The sequence below is a fragment of the Capra hircus genome, chromosome 6 (genome assembly GCF_001704415.2).
Source record: "Capra hircus breed San Clemente chromosome 6, ASM170441v1, whole genome shotgun sequence".
NCBI classification, from domain to species: domain Eukaryota; kingdom Metazoa; phylum Chordata; class Mammalia; order Artiodactyla; family Bovidae; genus Capra; species Capra hircus.
In genome coordinates this window covers 49,133,124-49,146,407 of record NC_030813.1, presented here as the reverse complement: position 1 = coordinate 49,146,407, position 13,284 = coordinate 49,133,124, and the positions used below count along the sequence as shown (strand labels likewise).

The window sequence follows — 13,284 nt, the reverse complement described above, 5'->3', positions numbered from 1 at the left end:
CTATAGGGAAAGCTATGGTGGAAGAGGAGTGGAAGTACACCATCCTACCAGAACTTTGTTGTGTTCACCAACCCCAAAACTTCCCAAATCTGTTTATGTGTGGTTTCATTATAGAGGACTGACGATGAGATCATTGGTCACTGGTGATTAAATTCAATCTCCAGGCCCTCTTAATTCTCCAAAAGTTGAGGGATGGGGAATGAGACTGAAAATTCTAAGCTTATAAATCAGATGATTATTGACTCTGGTTACCAGTTCCTGTTAGAAGTCATCCAGAGGCCCTCTTAAGTGTCACTTCACTAACACAATCTATAAATAGGTATATTTGTTTACACATATAGATATATTTGATCAGATTGACCCTCAAGCTCCAATACTTGGGCCACTTGATGAGAAGAATTGACTCATTAGAAAAGACCCTAATGCTGGGAAAGATTGAAGGCAGGAAGAAAAGGGGAACACAGAGGATGAGATGATTGGATGGCATCACTGACTGGATGGACATGAACTTGATCAAGCTCTGGGAGTTAGTGATGGACAAGGAAGTCTGGTGTGCTTCAGTTCATGGGGTCGCAGAGAGTCGGACACAACTGAGTGACTGAACTGACCTGATCACATATATATATATATATATATATATGTGTGTGTGTGTGTGTGTGTGTGTGTGTGTGTGTAAATTTATATATATAGAGAGGCTACCCACTATATATGTAGTGCTGGTAGTAAAGAACCCACCTGCCAATGCAGCGGACATAAGAGAAATAGGTTCTATCCCTGGGTCGGGAAGATCCCCTGAAGGAGGGAATGGCAACCCATTCCAGTATTTTGGCCTGGAGAATCTCTTGGACAGGGAAGCCTGACAGATACAGTCCATAGGGTTTCAAAGAATTGTACATGACTAAAATGACTTAGCACAGCATATATATATATGTATGTATATATATATATATATACACACACACACACACATGTGTTATGTACTTATACTACAATTATAAAGGTGAAATTTTGCAACTTTCCCTCTCCATGTCCTTTGTGCTTAACTCTTGAAAGGAACAGTTCCCACTGACTCTTAACACTGGAGAGTGATTAGATACCTGAAAAATTATTTAGCTCCCCATTATCTTTCTCTTCTTTATAACTTAGGATAATGACAGTTTGGCCTGTCGCCTAGTTGTGAGGGAAGAGAACAATATTTCAAAACAGATACACAAAGTAACAAAGAGGTAGACATGACTGAGCTTGTATGCAGGTGCATACCATAGGCACTCTTTTAGTGTTATGTTAAAAATATATTTTAATAAACAAACTGATTCTATGCATAAAAAGGTGGCATAGAGAAGAATTTGGCACCAAAAAAATGCTTTCATGTATGTATGTCTATAAGTAGTGACCTTCTACAATGAATTATATCTGACTTATATAGTAAACATTTTGAAAGTGAGGGTGTGTAACTTCCCAGGAGCAGTAATTAAAGATATTGTAACTTTCACCCTGTTTTCTTGGCTTGCTCATTCTGGAGGAAGCCAGATCCCATGCCATGAAGATAGTCAAACAGCCCTACAGAGAGGCATACAAATAAAGAGGAACTGGTGCTTCCCACCAGCAGCCAACACAGGCAACAATAATTTGTGAGTGATAAGAAAGAGCCACCTTGGAAGGAAATCTTTCAACCTCAGGCAAGATTTCTGATGGCTGCAGCTCTAACTCACACCTTACTGCAACCTCATTCAAGCTCCTGAGTTATAAGAACCAGCTAAATTAGGACTCGATTTATCATCCACAGACACTAAACAAGATGATAAACAATAATTGCCTAAAGTCACTATTTTTGAGTTAATGTGCTATGCAGCAATAAAAAGGTAGTGTATTCTTTGGCCTAAAATTTTCATAATTTGAAAGTGAAAATATTTAGAATGACAGATTTTAAAAGAGTTTATCTGTATGGCTTAGAATTCCTAAGAAGATAAATGGGTTAATAGCATATGCAGATACATTTAAACATATATATTTATTTTTTACACATATTGAATAGGAACAAAATACTTAAATCTTCATACATTCTATCCTAATCAATGTTAAAACTCTTCTGTAATTATGAGATAGCTCCATTTTGAGCCCAATTATTCCAATTTGTATAGAATATCACTCATAATTACCTGCTTTCTCCTGTGTCCCAGGTTGATGCTAAAAATATTTGATTTTGCTATAAATTATAATAATGCTTTACAGTCATAAAAATTGCCTGATATTTTCATCTAATATCACATACTAAAATATAATTAAGCAGAAATTATCAATCATTACTAATAATTATATATTTCCATAAAATATTAATTACATGTATAATTTTATTTTTTCATTTCTTATTTAAAAATCCAGAAAATATATTTTTAGAACTGAAAATAGGTTTTGTTCTTTGTGATGTAACTTTCTTCAAACATGAGAGCAAATGCTTTTTGAATTTGACTGCCTGTGTGGAAAGACTTGAAGAAGAGACAGAATAGTGACAACAATTAATATTTTGTCTTCTTTTAATTATAAACATTTTTATTTAAGTTTTTCAAAAATAATTAATTTCTCTCAATCTTAAAAGAAACTGAAATATTAGTTTTGCCTCTTTTGAATGTATTTTCTCCACAACTGACATTTATGATTTATAGCATATATTTAATTAAAAAAATAGAAACTGACTTAGAGGGAGTTTGTACAGCCAAGGAAAGTGGATTTTCAAGTGGAAATACATATATTATAAAGATGAGAAAAATAAAGCATTTTACACATTTAGAGTTTTACAGAAAAGCGGAATCAAATGCATCCTGATCAATTCTAAGAAATGTTACAGAATCCCAAGAAATGTTCTCCACAATGCTATACATGAAGGAGGGTGGCTAACATAGAGATACTCAAATGGCAAAGCTGAGGATGAAAACGGACTTATGTACAGGGTTAAGTGATATAATTATTATTTAGTTTATGTAAGTAAATAAGGGGAAATAGGTAAATAAAATTTCTTGGAGTAGATATCGTTTTTTTGTTTGGGTGCCCAAACTATTTTATTAAGACCTGGCATTTTTTCTGTTACTCTAGCTCTTTCTCTGTGCTATCACTTTTGGTTTCTTTACATTGGTTTAATTTCAAGTTTCCTCTCAGTTTTTGGGTGCCAAAATGGCCACTAATGTCTCACACTCACCTTCAGTCAGCCTGCCAAACACAGTACCCAAAGAGTGGCAAGGAATATGGTGGATTATCTCCTTGGACCAACCAGAATCACTTGCTCTTCCCTGAATTGATAACTATGGGCACAGTGATGGAACACAGAATGAGCTGACTTGAATCTTACATTATCCTAAAGAACCACAAGTGTAGAGTTAATCCATTCTTAAAAAACACATGGTCCTGTGGCAGGTGTTTCCCCACCAAAAAAAGAAAAAAAGGTCAGATGAAGTGGCTAGAAGATAAAGATAAATATTGCTTATATTGATATTTGGAAATAAGAAACAAAATAGATGTTACTGACTATACTTTCTCTGTTCCTAAGGTAAGTACTATGTATTGGAAAATATTTCCTAGCTTTTAGAGAACATAAGTGTACTGACTGCAAACTAGTCTCCATTTTTGGCAACACACACATACACACAAACACATGCACATGTGTGCGTGTGTTCATTTATGTGCATGTGTGTGTGCTAAGTCACTTCAGTTGTGTCCGACTCTTTTGCAACCCCATGGACTGTAGCCCGCCAGGCTCCTCTGTCCAAGGGATTCTCCAGGCAAGAATACTGGAGTGGGTTGCCATGATCTCCTTCAAGGAATCTTCTTAGCCCAGGGATCAAGCCTATGTCTCTTATATCCCCTGTACTGGCAGACAAGTTCTTTACCAGGTGTCATAAAAAGTTTTTTTCCAGAGTGAATTACTCCATTTGAAAAAGTTTCTAAAAAGATAAGACTTTTGAGTTTAATAAAATTGTCCACTGAAGCATATAAGTAGGGGTAAATTGAAGTCTGCAGCTGCCTCTCCTGATCTACTCCCACTCTTGTCTGAAATCATTATTAAGCATACTCCACCATGATTAGAGTTCTAGGTACCCTGTCTAAACCAGTAGCCTAGTAAAAACTTTGTAAAGGAAATTAATAACAAAATTTCAAGGACACAGTAAATATAAAACAATCTGAAAACAACTTTTCTGTAAACAAAATATGTTAATTCTTCCCTGATAATTATTTCCTCACTAATGCCTTTGAAGGGCCTCCAGGTGGCTGGGTTGGTAAAGAATCCACCTGCCAACGCAGGAGATGCAAGAGATGCAGTTTCAATCCCCAGGTTAGGAAAATCCCCTAGAGTAGGAAATGGCAACCCACTCCAGTATTCTTGCCTGGGAAATTCCATGGACAGAGAAACCTAGTGAGCAACAGTCTATGGGGTCGCAAAAATTTGGACACAACTGAGCATCCATGCACATACATATAATATCTTTGAACATTATATTTCCTTTTTAAAAATGCCCTCATAATATTTTAACCACTCTATTCAAATGATGCCTCTCAGTTGTCTGCTCTTCTTAAGGAAACTAGTAGGTGTGTGGATAATGTTGCAAAAAACAGAATAGCAACAGGAAACTGTAAAGAGATTGTTGTCATCTGCCAAGAAAGAATTTAAATTTTCTTACCATCTTCTGTCTCTCTATCCAAAATTAACCTCCCTTTCACACCTCAAAATGTCAGCTCTGTCTGTTTTAAGAGCTGATACAACACTTTAAAAAATATTTATTTTCTTGTTGCTTTTTAGTTCTTTCAGGCAGTCTATGAAAAAGAATGCATATAGGCCTTTCAGAAGAAAACTAACTATTATGATATGTATTTCCCATTTCTATATTTCAGGTATATTATATATAATTTAAAATAAAAATCAACTAAATTGAAATTATCTCATGTTTAATATCTGTCACATTTTTTTTCCTTTTTCTTACATTTTTGCTTTCTTATACAGAGTACAGATTGTTTACTCTGAGCAACTTCAATCTCATCAAGTTTTCAAATATTTCCTCCATACGTAAAATAGGATTAAACAATGGAGAAAATAAGGAGAGATCAAAAATTAAAACTAAAGACTAGCTAGAGTGAGGCTTACATACTAAATATTCAGTGAAAAGAAATTCTCTCTTCTAAGCCCATCTGCTAGAAGTCATCTCTTCAAATTGTAAGAAAAATGCCTGCAGAAGAAATTTTACTGTATAAATCTATAAGTACTTGAATGGTAATGACAAACTCAAGACTTTAAAGTAAGTCCCAATTCATTATCCAGTAAATAATGATGTCCAATGTGATATTACTTAATTTAACAATATTTAGGATTAGTTGAATGTGTTTTATACAAATTAGAGCTAAGTACCAGTCTAAAAGTGGTTAGCTAACATTTGAAGTACTTTAATCAATAATTCACATTAAAGGGTTTTGGTAAACACTGGAAATATTCCAATATGGAATCAATACCCAAAATGTTATAAAAGAAAAATAAACTAAAAATGTCATTCAACTCAGCACAGAAGTTTCAGTAATTAGCATGAGTAATGTTAGATTTATTTTAGGGGTGGTAAAATAAATTCACAAAACTAGTTTACATAGAAAATGTATAGGAACCCTAATATTGTTATGTAAGTATAAGAATCCATCAGACCCTGCAGCTTGAAACCTATGGAACTAACACCTAGGTCAAGAATTCTGGTTTGTCCTAAATGTCCCACCCTCCATTTATTCATATGATATTATTGTGTTTGATTTCACCAGATTTGCCTGACCTGTTATCAGAATATGATTCTTTCTGACTCAGAGTGAGCTTCCCTTATAAGATACATGTCATAATGCCTGAAGACAGGGAGCTGAAATAGTTTAGGAAAGCAGGTTATGTAATAGATTCATGCATTTTGCTAGGCATGTTCATATATCCCTGTATTCACTTAAAACTCATTTTTGCTTAAACATATCACCTTCTTATGGGAGACATAATCCCATCTATATCTAATTTTGAGGAGTAATGATACTTACCTTCAGAATTAGAGACTTGTTTAAAAAACAAATTTATTAGGAACTTACAATAATTTTATTTGCCGATTTGAGTATTTAAAAGTAATCAGGTTGCATATATGCTAAGTGCTTTGGTTACATCAACTCATGTAGTTTTTTTTTTGAATATGAAATTATGTGTGATGTCTTACTATGTGAAAAATAAAATGCACCAAAAATTAAGAAAATTATTTTTAATTAGAGCAGTTATTAATGAGGAAAGTCCCCCAAAAAAGGATGGGGGTCTTGAGATTTTAGGAAGGCTGATATAGAAGGAAGTCATCTTGGATTCTTATGGCAAGCAAGAGAAAGAAAGAAGCTTCTTATCTGAATCATTGAAGAAAGATAGAGATGGGTTTATCTCAGGATAAACAGAATACACTGGGTCACCAAGACAATCTTATTATTCTCCTTAGCTTAATTACTCTTTAGACAGCTTTTTCCTTGATTATAGCTCTTGACCTTCCTTTCATTAGAGCATTTACTTTAGAAAAGTCAAAATGTTTAATTTTTTATTTGCCACTTTGAGATGTAAATCTTGCAGACTGTTGCCATTTTTTGTTGTTGTTGTTGTTATTGTTGTTAGAGAAAGACTCTTCCCAGGAATTTCTTTTTCAAGGGCAAGAAAACCATCCCCTTGAAGTGTAATCCAAGTCATTCTGCTTAAATCAAATGTAAGAATGATCAATGAGACCTATACTAGGTCTCTGTGTAAGGGTAGAAGTTTAAGCATCAATTAGCAAACTTGGAAGTCCTAATTACATTGAACAACTTCTTCCTAACACCCTCCAGTAATTTTTCACAAGCTTATCCAAAACCAAAAATCTTTCCTACCTTTTATTTCAGTAAAGTGTGTTCAATCTGTCTCCCCTTTGCGATAGTCTTGAACTAAGTTTTCCTTGCCTGATTAACTCTGTCAGGTTCAGTTTTTCTCTAAGGGCAAGGAAGCTTCTTTGGAGCACAAAGAGGAAGTGGTATTTCTTAACTATTCATTTTGCAGTTTTCCTGGGAACAAGGCTCAGGAAAACATCAACTTTGTCAAACTTTACAGAGAAGTGTGAAATAAAAAACAACCTAGACTTATACAACAGAGTCGGACATGACTGAAATGACTTAGCATGCATGCATGCATTGGAGAAGGAAATGGCAACCCACTCCAGTCTTCTTGCCTGGAGAATCCCAGGGACAGAGGAGCCTGATGGGCTGCCATCTATGGGATCGCATAGAGTTGGACACAACTGAAGCGACTTAGCAGTAGCAGCAGCAGACTTATGCAATAAGACATTTATCTGAAAGTGTTTAAGTTGGAAACTTCAGCAAAGACTCCAGCTATTAATGTCAGTTAATTTTTATTTTGTCAGAAAGTCAGATACCTTTCTTCCTGCTCAGTGATCATGCAAGCCTTCAAAAATTTTGAGACAACTACACAACTTTTCTTACCTCTTTCTTTGATGACTACTTTGCCTTTGCATCATTAAGTATTTTGAGAACATCTCATATCATCTCCCTCAATTTTACATTTTCCTTTATCTTTCACATGCATCTGCATTTACATTTTCTCACCCTTTCCTTTAGTAAGTCTCTACATTTCTCCATTCTAAAAAAATAGGATACAAATTAAGAACATGTCTATTCTATCCGGTGTATAATCATACACCGGATACATCTCTTTCTGTCAAGAATTTTGTGAAAGTAAGTGAGGGAGTGAGTATAGAGACAAATGAGAAATGCGCTGATCTCAGGACATATCAGCATGTAAAAATGCAGAGGAGAAGAAAGATCTAGAAAATCTGTCTTGTATGAAATTGATACTGTTTCAACAGGGAACTGAGAAATGCAGATTTTAGGAAGATGAAAGTGAGAAAGAGGAAATAATAGTGACATAATAAAGGCTTCAACCATTAAACCCTCATAGGGCATCAGGCAGGCACTATATTGAAAGCCTAGCAAATAGTCACACAAAAACATCTGGAATTTAATTAACAATTTAATTCATAAAAATAAGATGCATTTTTTCTAATAACAGTGTGAGATAAAAGAATAATAGGTTGTCTCTTCCCCCACCCCCACCCGCCCACCCCAAGACAGTAAAGTGGGAGATAAACCTATATTTATTACAAAGCAAATGAAATACATAAGCAGATACAAACTTAAATGATTCATTGCCAAATTTCATGAGGGCAGATTTTAATTTCTACTGAATTCTGGGAAATAAAATATCCAGTAGAGTAGCCACAAATGATTCCAAAAAAAATGAAACAAAAGGTCTTTAAAAAGTCAGTTCAGTTCAGTCGTTTAGTCATGTCCGGCTCTTTGTGACTCCATGGAGTGCAGCATGCCAGGCTTCCCTGCCTATCACTTGAAAATTAGCTTGACTTAACATTAGTGTGTAGGGAATTTTAGGCAAAACAAAAATGCTTGTATGAGAATGGAAGCTAGAATGATCAGAATCTAGAATCATTGTGCTGCATGTCAAAGTTCCTAGAAATGAGAAGCCGGTGGGGGTTAAAAAATGGTTAAAATAAATATGAATAGTTTGAGTGGCGCCAGACTGCAGAGACAGTTAAAAATTCACATAACATCTATTCTTTGTGAAAGTCAGACAAAACTTGAGACTTGTGAACTTGTTTTCAGACAAGCTAGAACTAACTTATTTCAGATATAGTGCCAAGATATGAGTCATATTTTCAATAAAATATGGCAGGGAACTAACAAATGGAAAGAATTCAGAACACAATTTTCTTAATTTATCATAAGAAAGGGAACACTAGGAAGACTTTTTTTTTTTTTTTTAAGAAATCAGAGTTTGATGCTTTTATTACTTACCAGATGAGCACACTACATTTCTTATAAAATATAACTTAATTATAAATGATTTGAAGTTTTAGTACACAATAGTAACTGAACAAAAGATGTGGAATTTCATTATGTGTTATATAAAAAAAGTGTTGTCTTTGATATTTCAAACTTAAAAAAATAACAAAACCAGCAACAAAGAATATTTTTAAATTTCTTAGTCATATTTGCTTGCCCTTAGAGAAATATGAAAGAAATTTTTTGTTTTATGTTTAATGATTAATATAAAGAACCAAACATAAAACAAGGTATTTGAAAAATCAAAAATTTAAATTGTGGTTAGCATTTTTCAAATGTGCAAGAATTATTTCTATATACAACCAACTTAACCAAATATGAATATATAAACATGGGAAAAACTAAAATAATATATTATTTTGACAAAAAAAAAGAAAATAATTTACTGCTTTTAACTAAATTCTAAATGTATCATGAGGCTGGTATCTTCAGTTATTTCTATGTCAGTTCAGTCAGTTCAGTTGCTCAGTCGTGTCCGACTCTTTGCAACCCCATGAATTGCAGCATGCCAGACCTCCCTGTCCATCACCAACTCCCGGAGTTCACTCAAACTCACAACCATCAAGTCGGTGATGCCATCCAGCCATCTCATCCTCTGTCGTCCCCTTCTCCTCCTGCCCCCAATCCCTCCCAGCATCAGAGTCTTTTCCAATGAGTCAACTCTTCGCGTGAGGTGGCTAAAGTACTGGAGTTTCAGCTTCAGCATAGGTCCTTCCAATGAATATTGAGGACTGATTTCCTTTAGGATGCGCTGGTTGGATCTCCTTGCAGTCCAAGGGACTCTCAAGAGTCTTCTCCAACACCACAGTTTAAAAGCATCAATTCTTCGGCCCTCAGCTTTCTTCACAGTCCAACTGTCACATCCATACATGAGTACTGAAAAAATCATAGCCTTGACTAGATGGACCTTTATTGGCAAAGTAATGTCTCTGCTTTTTAATATGCTGTCTAGGCTGGTTATAACTCTTCTTTCAAGGAGTAAGAATCTTTTAATTTCATGGCTGCAATCACCATCTGCAGTGATTTTGAAGAAAGTAGGGAAAACCACTCCATTCAGGAAACCATACCATTCCAAACCATACCAAACAAAACCATACCATTCAGGCATGACCTAAATCAAATCCCTTAGGATTATACAATAAACGTGATTAATAGATTTAAGGGATTAGATCTGATAGAGTGCCTGAAGAACTATGGCTGGAGGTTCATGACATTGTATAGGAGACAGGGATCAAGACCATCCCCAAGGAAAAGAAAGGCAATGCGACTGTCTGAGGAGGCCTTACAAATAGCTATGAAAAGAAGAAAAGTGAAAGGCAAAGGAGAAAAGGAAAGATATATCCATTTGAATGCAGAGTTCCAAAGAATAGCAAGGAGAGATAAGAAATCTCTCAGTGATCATTGCAAAGAAATAGAGGAAAACAATAAATGGGAAAGACTAGAGACCTCTTCAAGAAAGTTAGAGATACCAAGGGAACTTTTCAGGCAAAGATGGGAACAATAAAGGACAGAAATGGTATGGACCTAACAAAAGCAGAAGATCTTAAGAAGAGGTGGAAAGAATACACAGAAGAACTGTACAAAAAAGATCTTCACAACCAGGATAATCATGATGGTGTGATCACTCACCTAGAGCCAGATATCCTGTGAAGTTAAGTGGGCCTTAGGAAGCATCACAAGGGCAAAGCTAGTGGAGCTATGCCGTAAGGAAAAGCAAAGAACTATTACATGTAAATGTTAAGTACCATTTTTGTGTGATAAATTTGTGGGATCAATGTTAATATAGAGAATTTCATTACAATGAAGTGAGTTTCACAGAAGCTACCTTCTTAAACTGACAAACATGATAAATTTAGCAGGATAAGAACTGCGTGACCTTATAACTTCTACAGTAAGTAGTCTACACTCCATCTTTAAGACAGTATTTTTAAAACAGTCATATTGACCAATTACACATGAAAAAATAATGAAAGCAAAATATATGAGTTTATAATTAAGTTCTTATATGATGTTTTTCATATATTTTAATGCAAGTTGGTTAGACTCACAAATCTAAGTCTAGAAATCATACTGAATTAACTCAGAGATGACATGCTGAGTCATCAGAATATTTTCTATTTTTTATCAATAAAGATGAATATCCCATGTTTCTTTTCTTTCTTCTTTCAGAAACTTTTTTTCTGAGTTTTGCAGTTTATTTATTGAAATCTCATACATACATTGCTTGGATGTAGAATTCTAAAACCATGTTTTTCCAAAAAACGTGTTTATCCTATATCATGGAATAATGGATATACCAATGGAATACATAAGTCACTCAATTTGCTTCTCAATGTGTTACACAGAGAATTATTTGCTCATTTGGTAAACATTACCTTATCTGCTTCTTCACTTTCATCATAATCATCGTCATCATCTTCAATAGCTTCTCCAATAAAGTATAACATCGATCTTGGGATTATAGGCTCACGTAAAAAGTGACCAATTTCAAAGTCTGCAGCGAGGATAGCTTCAGAATCATTATCCAGATCTCCACTCTCAGGAACTTCAGGAGGGGCAAAAAAATTAGAGAAAGAGCCTCAGAACCTGTTTTGGTCACAGTACGAACTGTCCCATGTCCCTTGTGATCGTTTTCAAAGTGGCAATCTTCTCTTTTTTCCAATCTATCTGGCACCCTGTACAACCCGTAATTTCTGGTCCATCAAAAGGAAAGGGATCAGAATCATCTGGTTCAGATCCCATGTTTGTTAATTGCCATTTTCATCTGGTATTTTCTATTTTTAGCAGTCTTTCCCTTGAAACCCTTGCCCTGCATTACCTTTTTCCATGGATTATTTGTCAATCAGCAATAAGGAACTCCACTGAAATCCCATAACAGAAGTTCAAAAATCTGTTAACTTCAAGATTTTTTCTTACCCTCATGTAAAATGTTGCTTGTCTTTCTTATTTATAAGAAAGGAGAAAGAGTTGAGGGAGTTAAAAAGATTTTAGGTGTTAAGACTTGGATACAACGTAAGCCAGGGGATTCTGCAGGTTGATACTTTTGGGAGTCTAGATAATTAGAAATTGGGTACAAAGATTTTTTTTTTTCTCTACAAGTTCATAACAGACAAAAACCTGAAATGGCAGCAGTTATTTATCATTGACTGAGTACACAGGAGAATTTGCACAATATCTGCAACTACTGTCTGCAGAAAACTTGTCTTTTCAATTTCTTAAAGCTAAATGTTTAAAAACATTTTATACATAAAAAGAGGAGATTATTTTCAAAATAGTGTCTCCACTCAGCACTTTTTTTTTTTTTTTAACCTAAGACCATTCAATCTGACATATGTCAGGGGTAATTAGCAGTCTTAGCAGTCTTCTGCTAACAGAATACCTGCTGTACTTAGCAGGCATTTCTTGTTCCTCATTACCCAAATTATGTTCAGGTCATATATCAAATCTTTGACAATAATGCCACTTTCATGCTTAATTGTTTAAATAAAAGTGTAATTATGGTAACTGTACTGAGATACTACTGTAAATTCTTGTAACCATGGCGTTTGCCTGATGTAGATTGTGATGTCATTTGATCTACTGTATAGATTTAATAACACTAAAAATTAATGTAGCATTTGTTCCATATCAGTGGAGATTCCTCCAGATGTTAATAACATTTTAGGTAAAATTTTATTCAATATTCTGAACATTCTATTAAATGAAGTCATAGTATTTTTATGAAAAATATTATATCTGGCATTAAGCACAGAAAAATAAATTGATAACTTGCTTCTGAGAGGGGAGATCGAAATCTTGACATACGATAATTAGCAGAATTTATATCTTGCTATGGGATATTTACGGTAAAGACTGTGTTCTTAGAATACTTTTGGATCACAGAAAATATTGGCTCATAAAAAATCAAGAAAATCATGTTAGGGGAAGAAGAAAGATATTAATAGTAGTCTTAAAATTCTTGCTCTATGTTTTCTACTAATTAGCACTTTTCTAATGAGCGCTAACCAAATGAGACTTTGACATAAATTAGCAAAAAAGTTCTCAAAACTTTTAAAAGTAAAATAAATGACATATGCCAAAATGTTAATGTGGTAAGTATTTAAATGTATTAGTTATTAATATGAAGAACTTTAAACATCTTATGCTTGGGGCTGGTGCATGGGGATGATCCAGAGAGATGATATGGGGTGGGAGGTGGGAAGGGGATTCAGGATTGGGAGCTTGTATACACCCGTGGTGGATTCATGTCAATGTATGGCAAAACCAATACAGTATTGTAAAGTAAAATAAAGTAAAAAAAAAAAAAAAAGAATTAAAGCAAAAAATAAAAATAAAGTTTACCAGTGG

The 13,284-nt window shown here is 34.5% G+C and overlaps 1 pseudogene; it reads right to left on the bottom strand.

Annotated features, from left to right (window-relative positions):
* Positions 11,295 to 11,679, bottom strand: LOC102171961 (annotated as a pseudogene).